At 35.4% G+C, this 13,856-nt stretch overlaps 1 protein-coding gene across 3 annotated transcripts in view; it reads left to right on the top strand.

Annotated features, from left to right (window-relative positions):
- The window catches only part of LOC109084894 (proteoglycan 4-like), a 92,076-nt gene extending 87,661 nt beyond the window's left edge, over positions 1-4,415 (top strand). For 2 of the 3 annotated variants that reach the window (XM_042723201.1, XM_042723200.1), the window contains one exon: positions 2,923-4,413. The gene's annotated coding sequence lies outside the window, so the exon portion shown is untranslated. Of the gene's footprint in view, positions 1-2,922 lie in introns of all 3 variants that reach the window. The other variant, XM_042723202.1, reaches the window with a different exon arrangement.
- Positions 4,416-13,856: the final 9,441 nt, after the last annotated feature.

The raw sequence follows: 13,856 nt of genomic DNA on the forward strand, positions 1-13,856 counted from the left end.
GGAGGCCTTTCAGAAGAACAAAAGGACTGCACTCAATGCTCTCAAACGGTGTTCTAATAACAGTTTATAATAACCCAGTAAAAACACACTGAACAATGTGGACACACTGTATTCCCAAATAATAATGTTTTTGTGTGTGTGTGTGTGTGTGTGTGTGTGTGTGTGTGTGTGTGTGTGTGTGTGCTGTCATATTCATCTTTTATTGGAATCCTGCAAGAAAATTCTCAATAGGATTCTTGAGGGTTGTTTTCACAATAGAAGAAAATAATAATAATAATAATAATAATAATAATAATAATAATAATAATAATAATAATAATAATAAATAGAAACAATTTTCACTCAGAAACTGCTGGTAAAATGTACAATTAATTATAGAGAAAAACAATTAACATAAAAATTTGAAGCAGAATAACTGAAATTGAATTTTGTTTAAAAATACTTTAATAATCTATATTTACAACTTCACAAGTTTTTTTTTACAGCGCAATATGATTTTTTTTTAGCATTTTTACTAGTGTTTTATCAAATTCATATGCTGAAAAAAAATGTAAATTGAAAAGATATTGGTTAAACTTTTTAAGTGCAATATGAATCTTTTAACATTTTTTGACTAGTGATTATTTTAAATTCATACTAAGAAATGGTGTTGAAAATTTCATTCAGAGAATTCAGAAAATTCTAGTAAATGTAACAAACAATTACAAGGAATGGCAAGTAACACAAAATCAAATTTGAAGCTTAGAATTTTTTTTTTTTTTGCAAAAAATGTTTTTATAGTGCAATACAAATTTTTTCAGTGATTATCTTCAGTTTACTAGTTTGTCACTAAACCAAAAGAGTGTGCAAACATTTTGAAGTCAAATTCTGATGTGTATAGTCGACTGTTTTGTGTGAACACAACATCCACATGAGGCCTTTGGTCTTTAAGCCGATGCAGAGAGACTGACTGCAAGGTAAGAGGGTGGAAGAGGGATTTTTTGAAGAGGTTTAAAAGTGCCATTGTTACGGAAAGCACATAGTGTTCCCTGTCTGTCTGACATGGGCGTTCTCTGGGGAGAATCGTAGGCGAAGTGTGTGAGTGCATTGACATGGGAACTAAGGTAGCACTCGATGAAGGTAACTCTCTCTCTGCAATAAATTGAGTGCATATAAATATATATAAGAGGAACAATGATCTCATTAGTCGCATTTAGCATGAAGAGTTATGGCCGTGTTGTTGGCTGTACTCTGGGAAAGCTGCTTCATGTCCACATCAGCGTTTGCCAGCTATCTGGGCCAGTGCATCATCAGCAACAATCCCAGCTGTCAGCTCTGAGCTGCCGACAAAATGTCAACGCCAAACCTTTATATGCATTTATATGCGCCTTTATTTTTCCGCAGGCTATAGCTATTTTGATGTCTTCTGTTGAGGGTTTCCCCCTACATTTTTAAAGGAATAGGCTAGTTCACACACACACACACACACACACACACACACACACACACACACACACACACACACACACACACACACACACACACACACACACACACACACAAACAAACACACACACACACACACACACACACACACACACACACACACACACACACACACACACACACACACACACACACACACACACACACACATTTCTGTGATCATATACCCACATGTTGCAAGTTTAAAAAAATCTCAAAACTTCTCTTTTACATATAATGAAAGCAAACTTCTGAAATCCCCAGAGAATGATTTTCACAGAATGCCAACTTTTTATCCTGAGAATCAGTCAAACTGTGCTGTAATATGACATGCATGTTCTCTTTATGCATGGTTCCCCTAATGGGGGTTAGTAGTTGATAAAAAACATCAAGACTATAATAAACAGGGCTGTACAATGAATTGAACTATTGCTGAAATCTTGATATATCTATGAAATTGTGATCATTAAATTCAAGGGTGTGATTTAATTAAGTATGTTGCGCTGCTTATTTCAGTGTAAAGAGCAGCATTTACACACATGCACTTTATTAGTGTGTTTTCTGAATTTAACATACATTTTGGACAACGTTGTAAATTGTAATGTTAGTTGGTTCTTGCAAAGAGTGACCCAACTGTTTCCTTCAAATCACAATCATATATTATCTCTCTCTCTCTCTCTCTCTCTTTCTCTCTCTCTTTCTCTATCTCTGTTTGTGTGTGTGTGTGAGTATAGTCTTAAAGATTACAAATCATGTAAGACATCAGTGTACTTTACATCTAAGAGTTTCTTTCAGCAAAAAGGATTGGGAACCGCTGTTTTAGGGTCAGATTTACTAACAGCTTCTGTCAGCGTAAACCCTCTCTAGGTGTTAAAAAACTAGTGTCAGGATTTACTACAGACCTGCAGTGAAATGTTACATCTTAAAAGGCGTGGACACAGTCATTTTTGTGGCAGACCTTATTGCATATGCATTAGTATGAATTTTCCTTTCAGATGCAAAATTTATGGAAGGAGAGAATCATGCAATGTGATTTACTAAGGTTTCCGCTAGTCAATGGTATGGTGTTTACCACCCAAAAAAGCATGTCTTAAACCATATGCTAATTTGTGCTGCTCTTGGTACAGTAGGTTGCATGGGTCATTATGAAAATGATCTGGCTGTGTCTGTCTCCTTTAATGTGTGCATTGTCAATAGATCAGCCGGAGAACTTTCCACTCCCATTGGTGCTTTTATGGGATTGCACTCTCACACTAATTTACCCTGTTTAGTAAATCTTGCCCTTAATGTACAAACTTGGGTTAGGAACTTTTCAAAACCCTTAACCCGAGACCATTCATTCTAATTCAAAGCCAACATCAGACTGTGATCCGCTTTAATTCAGTGCATTATCAAAGAACTTAACTGTATGATGTATTCTTTGCCTCAGTAATAGCTCTAAGCATCTCTCTCTTTCAGTGTGGAGCATGACTTCCGGCTTCAGGAGGGTCAGGTGACGCGAGCGTGGAAGGTCCCGGAGCAGCAGGAGTCGGAGCAGAGCTCTCCTCAGCTGGTCTTTCCTCCTCCGCGCCAGCAGGACTCTCCACAGGCCCTCCAGACGGTCAAGAAGAGCCGCAGGAAGTGCTTCTGGTTCCTGTGAACTCTTTGATAGAAGGACGTGACATCACTAATCAACAAAGACGGTTTCCAACCAACTCTAAGCCTCTTCTCTTCCGGTCCTCTGGTTTAACTTGTATAGAGGCACATCATTCGCTTGACGAGGAGCCTTTATTTATTGTCTTTTTTAAAATCAAGATTAATGGACTTAAAGGCTGCTCGCTTTCATATTTCAGATTTATAGTCCATGGAAAGAATTTAAAATGTCCTTCAGACTCAAAAATGTCAATAATTCACCCCAAATCAAAATTTTGTCATTATGCCCTATTTTCATTGATCTGTATGTGTTTTCTTATGGAATTACAAGTTGAGTGTTTCTGATTGTTGACCAATCAGAAACGCTCTCAAGCTGTCAATCATTTTGAGTGTTTGTTTTTTGTCGTTGGAAAAGAGAGGACTGCATCTATTTATTCTGATTTGATTTCCCAGATTTATAGTTCATGGTGATCATTTGTGTGTCAAAAACTGAGAAGGGGCTTTTTGTTGGTTCATGTACCCTTTGAGCCAATGCTTACTACCTGAAAAGGGATCACAGCAGACAGTGATTGATACACAGTGACAGCAGGAGACGGGACACTAAGGACACATTAAAGAGAGAGACAAAAGAGGAATTACAGGTAAGAAATGGAAGCAAGATTACTGATACATCATTTTGGAGCAATGAGGGTCAAAACACCAGCTTTTATACTATGAAAACCTTTCAACAAATCAATTATTCCACATGCTTAACGCTTTTCTGATCTAACAACTATACGCGCACGGCGATATTTAAGGCAGAGATATTGGGAGAAAGTGAATTTAAGGAGTGTGTCATTTCATTCTTTCTGAATGCTTAATTTCAGAATCCATTAAAAGCTCTATAAAATATTTTACTACACAAAAAAACTGTGTCGGGTGCTATTTATTTGTTTTTTGGTCATGGAGTATTCAATCACAGATTGATGCTTTTTCATACAGACTAATGCAGAACACTCTGAGGTGGGACATTTTCACCAAGGCTGCCAGAATATACAGTACTAATGGTGTGGAATAAAATAAAAATTGCACAAATCATATTTGCTTTGTATATATATAGCTAGCGAAGTTTATATTTACAAATAACTACAAAATAATGCATTTTATTATATATGGGCCTGTAAACAGATCCTCTCAGAGAGTCGAGATCACTATTTCTGTTAACCCAGCTAACAGGGAACATTCTCATGATGCTTTTTAAAAGTTATATAAATGTTAGGATAAAACGCTCTCAAAGTAATGTTCATGGAGCATTCTTATAACTCCATTAATGTTTATATACGTTCTCATTAAAGAAAAACATTCTGAGAGCAACATTCTCAAAACAACATATTTCAGTGTTCTAAGAAATGAAGAGTTCATTTGCAAAATCAGATAACTCAGTTTTTAACAAATTTCATGTTTTATTATTGTGCATTCCAATTAATTTCAAATTGCATTGATTAGGTAAAAAAATACTGCTAACTAACACAATAAAACACATGATAACAATAAAAAACAAGATATAAAAAAAAAAAAAATGGATTATCTGTTTTTCAAATAAACTCTTCAAATATTTTTGTAACCGTTAACTATCATAATGACATCACCAACAAAAGGGAAAAAAAAGACATTTTAATGTTCTTAGAATATATATATATATATATATATATATATATATATATATATATATATATATATATATATATATATATATATATATATATATATATATTCAAAGTTATTTTCAGTGAAAATAAAGTTAGTAGAACACTGTAAGAAATGTTTGTTTTTTTTTGTAACTTTTAAATAACATAATCACAAGAAGACAATTGGGCATTTTAACATTCTTAGAATATTAAACACATTCAAATAACCATTTATTTTGGGTAAAAATTAAGTAAGTAGAACACGTTTTGTGACTTTTAAATAACATTATAATCACAACAAGAAAACTGGATGTTCCCACATAATTAAAAAAATATTTAAAAAGTTATGTTGATTCTATTGAACTGGTTCATCTCTAATGGTTTTCTCTCTTATATCTAGCTTTTGAAAAGTCCAGTTTATTTTATTGAATTGATTTGTTTGGACAATTCCTGTAAATGAACAGCTTTCAAAAAGATGTGATTGTGAATTTATTGAAGTTACGTTCATTTTTGTCGTTGTTTTATTCAGCATGAATTTAAAGTGCCCCATTATGGATTTTTGAAAATTACCTTTCATGCAGTGTGTAACACAGCTCAAAGTGAATAAAAACATCCTGCAAAGTTTTAAATCTAAAAGTGCACCGTGTATAAAGTTATTGTCTTTCAAAAGAAAGAGTCGACTCCGATTCATGAAAACAAGTAGTTTTTAAAACGAATCTTTAGCTGTTTCAAGGTGACGTCAGTCTGAAACTTTATCATATTTATGCCCGCCCACTTGTTATGCGTACAAACCATAGACTGTAAAAAAAATATGGACGTAGTATCCGTGACGTCACCCATAGACTTCTCAATAGCAGTTTTGAAGCTCAAAGTGTGCAGAGCGGGCCGTCGCCATCTTGGCAGCGCGTCACCGCGCGACTCTCCCGGATAATCGAAAATGGGCAAAAAGGCGGGAGCTGGTTGCTGAAGCCACGCCCACCTAGCGCGACGCCAGTGTCAGCAGCGGCAATCCACCTGTCACTCAAGTGACCACGCCCTTAATTATGCAGAACTTTAAGGCTTGATATAATTTAAACGGGTGAGTTATAAAAAAATTTCACCCCCCCTCACAGTTGTCATGAAGGGAAAAATTAGCAATATAGACCAAAATCATTTTTTGCACCAGGCTGTAAACATGTTTTTTTTCTGCTGTAAAGTTGGGCATTTTAACATGTGGAGTCTATGGGATTGACTCCCTTTTGCAGCCAGCCTCAAGCGGCCAGTCGATGAATTACAGTTTTAGTCACTTCCTTATTGGCTTCACGAGAGAGAGCGCGAGGTTGCCGCTCGGTACAAACCCGGGAAAACTTGAACCTTCCCTCCCTCAAACACCGTGGCGGATTCCTGTGGAGAAGACGCTTTGCTCTGCACTGTGAGGGGAAATCCGTTAGGGTACAGGGTATGTCGAAAAACTCCCAAAATCATCCAAAACTTCAAAATCATCCAAAATCGCTGCAGAAGCACCGACCTAGTGTTTACAAAGTGAACATGTAAGGGTGGTCAAAAACTCTTTCCAAAAAAACAAAAACAAAAAAAAGAATTTAATCAAATAACGATGTAGGACGATTTTGAAGTTGGAGGAGAAAAGTGTTGGGAGTTTTAAGACATACCCTGTCTTGAACTGTTGTGCATGTGCATTGCAGAGCTAGACAAGATGAGCAAAAAGTGTATAATTTTTTCTTTTAAGAAAATGACCAATCGTTTCGCTATATAAGTTGCGACTGATAAATTCTTTGCGACTGAAGAAAGGGAGACATGAACATCTTGGATAACATGGGGGTGCAATGGCGCGGGAAGGGGGGTGCTGCGGGGGCTGCAGCCCCCCCCGTCATAGCATCAGCCCCCCCTGGTGGGGGGCTGTGGACTAACCTAATATTGTACTTAAAAACGTGAAAAAAATAAAAATAAACAAAGACATAACAATGTGTTTAATGTGGGATTAAGATATAGTGTATAAGATATAAACTAATGATTAATTATTTTTAATATGTAGAATTTGTCATGCTTTGTTCCGATCAGAATAATGGGCGTTTACTAGCCGCTCTCAAGCGCACGACCGCATGCATAATTTTGCCACAAAGAACCGGCTGAAGAAAATGATTATGAATTTGTCAAAAATAGCAAGGAGACATTTAATTGTTTATTAATAAAATGGTGTTTTCTGTGTCGCTGCAAAGACGATGCGGACTCGCCATTAGGCCTACATATTCAGAGAGTAGCCTATTTCTTTTCGTTTTGAATATTTTCGTTTAAAAGTAGACATTTTTAAGCTTTCTATAATAGATAGCCTATATTTCTCAAAACTGTCTGTGAGGCACAAGCTGAGTTTCTGCGCCCTCCAGTTCACGTGCAATACAAGTGATGTGCCGGCACCTTATTACATTGTCTGCTAATATATTTTGCTTGTTTATTAAATACAGACAATGGGTTGATAAAATATTGATCAAAATTAGATACAATTTATACAAAACGAAAATCTTTTAAACAGAGTCTTTCTACAAAACAAAACTCAATAAAGTGGTCAAAATCATGTCTTACCCACTCCATGTCTCATAGGCTATTGCGCATGATGTATCATATCTTTCTCATGCTGCATGCTCACTTTCATAATAAACATTGATTAAATAAATAAAAAAAAATTACATTAGCCTATAATATTTAAACAAATATGAAACCAAATATGTTTTCTTTAATGGCTACAACACATAGCCTAAACAGTACAGAGATTTTTTTTTATTATTATTATTTTATTTATTTATTTTTATTAAACATCAAAGTACAAGTACATCAAGTACAATTTTTGTGTATAAAACAGTAACAATCACGCCAGGGGAGAAGACTAGTAGAGAAATTTCATGTCGTCAGTCACAACATAATGACGTCACATATTTTCCAACCCAGCCCTCAGCCCCCCCCCGCATGAAACAGCTTCCAGCGCGCCTGTGGGGGTGAGTAAATTATCAGGATATTTTTATTCCGAAAGTGGAGTAATTATTTAACTTGCCGTCATGTACTCTGAAGCCTACTGTAGCTTGCAAAATACGTTGTGTAGTTGTGTATATTTAGTTGTGTATATTGTGTTCGCTCCGCGCAGCTTGTAGGTCTCTGTCTAACATCAATATCTGTTCACTCGCAATTGTCTAGTATTGTATAGATGAACAGTGAATGTTTGTCGTTATTATTACTTGTAGTTCTGATAAAGAATAGAGCAATACATTAGTGTACAAACTGCAGTGCTTCATCAATATGTTTCTACATTGGGCTAACACATATAACGTGGCTGTTTGGGTGTTTACCACCGAGCTGTGGGCTCAGTAATGGTGATGGGCTTTCTGTTATTGACCTGCACTGCACGCAATAGACTAATCACGACAGACTGGGTCATCAGACCAATCACAGCAGTTTAGCGTCATGCAAAGGAGGAGTTTGGAAAAATGAATTGTTAAACGAAACGTTTGGGAGTCATTGAGCAAAAAAAATAAAGGCATATTTTAAGACAATGAAAGTGTTTTTTGACCTTGCATGCATGTCAATCTGTTGCTGGGGACTCCCAAAACCAAAATATGAACCTTTCATTACCCATAATAGGGGCACTTTAAAGTTAAAGTTTGATGATGTCACTCTGTTTGGGTTCATTCATTCAAAAACCTTTTAGCTGGGAAGCGCAGATCTGCATTACCATTAGACCCATTGAGGCAAATACTGTCTCATAAAATCTAAAGAAATGGGTACACTTCAAAACTTAACAAATGTAATAAAATGACATTTTAAAGGAGCCACGGAAAAAGTGCACCATATTAATATATTCTTAAAGGGGTCATATGATGCTGCTAAAAAGAACATTATTTTGTGTATTTTGTGTAATGAAATGTGTTTATGCGGTTTAAGGTTAAAAAAACACATTATTTTCCACATACTGTACATTATTGTTTCTCCTCTATGCCCCGCCTTCTGAAACACATTCATTTTCACAAGACTCATCGTTCTGAAAAGCGAGGTGTGCTGTGATTGGCCAGCTATCCAGTGTGTTGCGATTGGCCGAATACCTCATGGGTGTGACGGTGGGTGTTACGCCCCTTAACATATTGTAATGCCCTGTCCGGCCGGAGCGATGAGATATAAACATTAAAACCCATTATAAACATGATATAAACATGATTTCTAGTAGTTTCACCTTCTCAACGAAATCACGTCACACACCTCGGCCTTGAGTGAGCAGAGGCCAGAGGCCTAGAGTGAGCCGCGGCCAGCTTGAATGAGCAGAGACGGCTGGCTTGAGAACGGCATGGCCGGCGGATTCTATGAAGGAGCATCCGTTGGTCTTGTAGTAACCACATGTGACGACCCCGGGCTGGACTCCGCTTCATCCACAGTGAAAGCCGATCCGGCGATCCACAGTGCAAATTTGATGTATTTCCTCAGCGACCAGCACAGATCAGCTCCAGGCATGACGAAGCGGATATCATCCTCTTTTGGAAGGCCAAACAAAGTAGTTTTGCTTTCACAGTGAAACACACAGCGTCTATACGACATGGCAGTGGCGGCAACAACAATACTACAACCAGAATAAAAGGTACGCCTTCTTTCTTTGCATGAACATCTGGGCAGCGTTATGCAAATCTTCCCACATCGTGACGTAGAGATGTGGGGTGTGTTAGAACGAGCCGTTTTAGGGGGGTGTAGTTGACTCTTAACTTTTATAAAGAATATCTCTTTGGATTTGAGACTTTAATCTTTGCAACTTCATAGATCTTCTTTAGGCACCAAGAGCTTTTAACACTCCAAAGAGAAAGGAAAAATTGAAATCGCATCATATGACCCTTTAAATGAGGATTAATGGTATGTTTACTTGATCTTTCAGTTTGGAAATAGCACATAACACTTGGCACAGACGCATTTAAAGTTGCCACTTGAACTTTTTTTCTCCTTTGAAGATTTGAAGTTCTGTGCTTCAAAAAGCAGCTCTTGTGTTTGTCAGGGAAGCTCTGTGGTGGAACACAGGTGAGCGCAGCCAACTTCACTCATCCACTCCAGCTAAATTCAGTTCAGTAGCGGCCTGAGGCTGAGGAAGACACTTTCACTGAACTCTACATGCTGGGGAGATCCGCTGGGAGTTTTGAGTGGAAATGCTTCTGTCATGTATCAAGCTGAAACCTCTCACAGAGTTCCTCCTCTGGCTGTATATCTCTTGACACAAATACATGCAGTACAGGATTCCTTCACTCTTTCTGTACCTGTAATCTGATAACACTTTATTATCTATAATTAATGCCAACGGGTGTGAAACTTTAGTAATGTGCCAGCGGTTATTGGTTTAAATCCTGACCTCAGAACAGTGGGAAAAGCTTAGCCAGCATCCCCATCATATATGTATTAATGGGTAAGAATAATAAACTCACATTTTTATGAATACATGAGTTATCATCATCAGTTGAACATATGAGTGATTTTAAAATAAAAATACATTATATTAATTAATACAATTTAATCATATTTAAAATAATTTTAATTATTAATTTTTATTATTATCACTAAATATATCATTTATATTTTTAATTAAAAATTAAATTGTATTTGCTGTTCCCTCAATATAGCTTTTTTTTATCTTGCTGGTTTTGTTAAATCACTTTAACTAACAAAAAACATTTTCTTAATGACATAATCTTCCAGGAAGTGACATAATTTTGGCAGAACAACAAAGCACAGTAAGTATTTGGTTAATTGTTTGACATTCTTTGGTTTTATTTGGTTTGTGACACTCTCAAACATCCATCCTGTTTAAAAATACAGAAATCAGTGTCATGATGTTGAATAATCATGGCTTGTGTTTGTCTTTTACATATACAGTATTGTATAGACCGCTCATTGTTTTTAGTCAGTGCCAGGGAATGATTATCAAGCAGAATGGATGATCCGGCCACCAATAAAGAGCAAAGCAGGCGGTTTAAGATATTTTGTCACAGGCTGTCAGATCTTTGCATAGACATCTAAAAAAATATGCTATAAAAGCTGGAATCCATTTTTTGCATTTCCATTAAAATTCACTTGAGTCAGATCTCTGGCATCATAAAAGCCCAAGAATCCTGCATATTTTAAAGACGAATTTGAAACCTAGCAGGGAGGCATTTTCAAGTGCATATTATACACCTCTGAAAAAAATTATGTCTGCTGCTTGTTTAATTAAAATGAGATAATGAGACTCTCTAACATTTTGACAATTTCATTGCTTTCAATCAAACTACGATAATTAACATAGCTGCATTAATTTACACCAGACAGTTTACAGAATGCTTTGAATGAAACTGGATCCAAAAAGTAATTTTTTTTTTTTTTTTTTTTTGATGTTTTATGAAGTTTTTGAAAAGAAGAATATTTGATAGTGTTTAATGTTCTGCAATGTGAGAATTTAAAGAGGTTTTATGTAGTAGATTTTTGCAGTGCACCTTTGTGTAGAAGAATGGCGCCCGTGCACACCATTGCACAATTGCTGTATACTAAATTCAACACACTGACAAGTTTTGTTGTTGTTTCTTTTTTTTTCTTTTTTTTGCTAAATATAAAAACTTTTTGCATTTTAGTGTGTGCCAGCCATCCAGCTAACAACGATTTGTTCCTAGAATACTTTGCTTGTGTACACATTAAGTTATAAAAAAGTTATTTCTGATATTCTCTGAACAAACAAAATGTCCTTTTTTTAATGTTTTAAAAACGTTTTTATTTGGTTATATGAATGTTAAGGTTTGTTCATAACTTTGAAAGAACATTTTGAGAATTGTTCCTTGTTAGCTTGTCAATAGTTAAATTGAAATAAACTATTTTAATTAGATTAATGGCATTTACTTAACTCCATTTACACTTCAAAGGTATTTAAATGAGTCTACGTTGTAATTTTATGTTAAGAATGCTTTACTGATTTATTGGCCAGAGTTATATCAAGAATTCAGAATATGACAGATATTTGAGGGTGGGGTATTTTAATATGCAACAGACCCAGAAAACCTTAGCATCTGCATAGCAATTCCCTGACAACCTGCTCAAGATTTCGTTAACGCATTTGTGTAATATTGAATTTGACATCTCCTGAATTAAATGTCATATGTCAGAAAGCTGTTTGCTGAAAGAACTACTTAACTTCAGCCCCACACAAAGTCTCTGTAAACACAGCACTTTACAAAGTCACTGCGGCATCCTCTGTGAATGTGTTTAGCTACAAAAATGAGTTGTTTTTCCAAGGACGTACAATTCTAAGACTGCTGACATTGAGTTTAGTCTGCACTTTTCAAGAATCAGTTGCTTTTTTTGCTTAAACCTAATAAATGACAAATGCAGAAAACAAAACATCAACAAAATTATGATGTGCAAACAAACATAGTGTCATCCACCTTGATTTAGCCTTTAACTAACACAATGACTAAAGAACAATTTGGTGATGCTTTTACCGTGCAACTTCAAAGTGCAGAATATGACTAATGGTGTATCATAAACATAAATAGCAATGAGAAAATATAATGGCTTATTATTCATTATAAAACACACTCAAGCATTTGAGGATCCATTTAAAAGTCTAATAACCCCTAGAAGGTATTAAATCTTATTTAATAGGGCCAATAGACAAAACATCATCAAAAATAGAGAGCTAATCAGTGTTACTAACATGAGGCTTGAAATAATGATATCTTCTGTACGCTTCGCTCTGTCTCATCGAGTGCTCATTAAAATTAAAATGAGAATATGAAACACCAGCAACATTCATGTATCTCAGTAATGGTGATTTGCAGAAATGTGATACAAAATATAAATGCAATGCGATGATTTAAAAGCAAATCTCACTGAATAACTCTGAAAGGTAATGACATTAAGAATAACAGAAAACTATTAGGGCTGTAAACTGATCGTGAAAATTTGCATTGCTTCAGAATAGCAGAATAACAGAAAATATTTTTTTTTTTGTATCCAAGCTTAACTTGATCTGTACTAAAGTTTACAGTGCAGGTGTTTTCAGCACTGCATTGATTTTTAATTTTTTTTATTCATGTTTTAACACTTTTTGTTGATGTTGTTTTTGGAAGCTTGCTGTGTTGCTTGCCTTTATTCTTTTGTGAGCAAAAATTGCCATTGATTTTTACCATTACCGTGTTTTTGTGTAGCAAGTCAGTGTGTGTGGCCGGGTTGCTCTCTAAATGCATGTCATGAGGTCTTGCTCAGAATTTAGACAACATGCATTCAGTTCTACTCATCATATATTGTTTGTTTAAATGATGCTAAATATATTATAGACTGAAATGTTTTAGGTTTTTCTCACTTCTGTGAGGCCAGATGAACCTCTTACAAACATATCATTGTTTAATTGAAGTTAAATTTGTATGCATAATCTAGGAAAATAAATAAAATCTTACTTGTCATTTTTACAGCAGTGTACATGATTTGAAACAAACAATAATTAAATTAGTAGGCATTTCACAGTTTATATTGGATTCAGTCATTCTACCAACCAACTTTCTTTCACAATTATACATTTCTTATTATTACAAAATATTGGATTCAGTCTTTTGACCAACTTGTTTTCTTTCAGTTACAGGTTTTATATTTCTTTTTGGAACTGATTGATCAAAGTCCTCATTGATGTAAGCTTATGCACCTCAGTTTTTGAGTAAAAAAAACAAACAAACCATTATTTGTGGATCATTTTGGCAATGTTCACTTAAAAAACTGAGTTGCAAAAGCTTATGAGGCCCACTATCAATCAGTTCCAGAAACAAAACCCCAGATAACTGAAGGAAAACAAGCTGGAAAAAAGATTGAATCCAAAATTTGGCATAATGATTTAAGAGCAATTTTTAAAGTTTGGGCATTTTTTACTAGGAATATACCAAATTAGGTAAAGGATTTTCAGCACAGCACAAGGGTTAAATATATTACGCATAGAGTTTAGAGCAGTGAATTCACACATATGATATTTGTGATAAAAAACATTTTATTTCTTTCAAACAAGGGAAATTCAATGCTATAGGAGCAATGTTTATACACTGTGACAAGCCATTGTCATCCAGTGTG

Source organism: Cyprinus carpio, chromosome B5 (genome assembly GCF_018340385.1).
Source record: "Cyprinus carpio isolate SPL01 chromosome B5, ASM1834038v1, whole genome shotgun sequence".
NCBI lineage: Eukaryota > Metazoa > Chordata > Actinopteri > Cypriniformes > Cyprinidae > Cyprinus > Cyprinus carpio.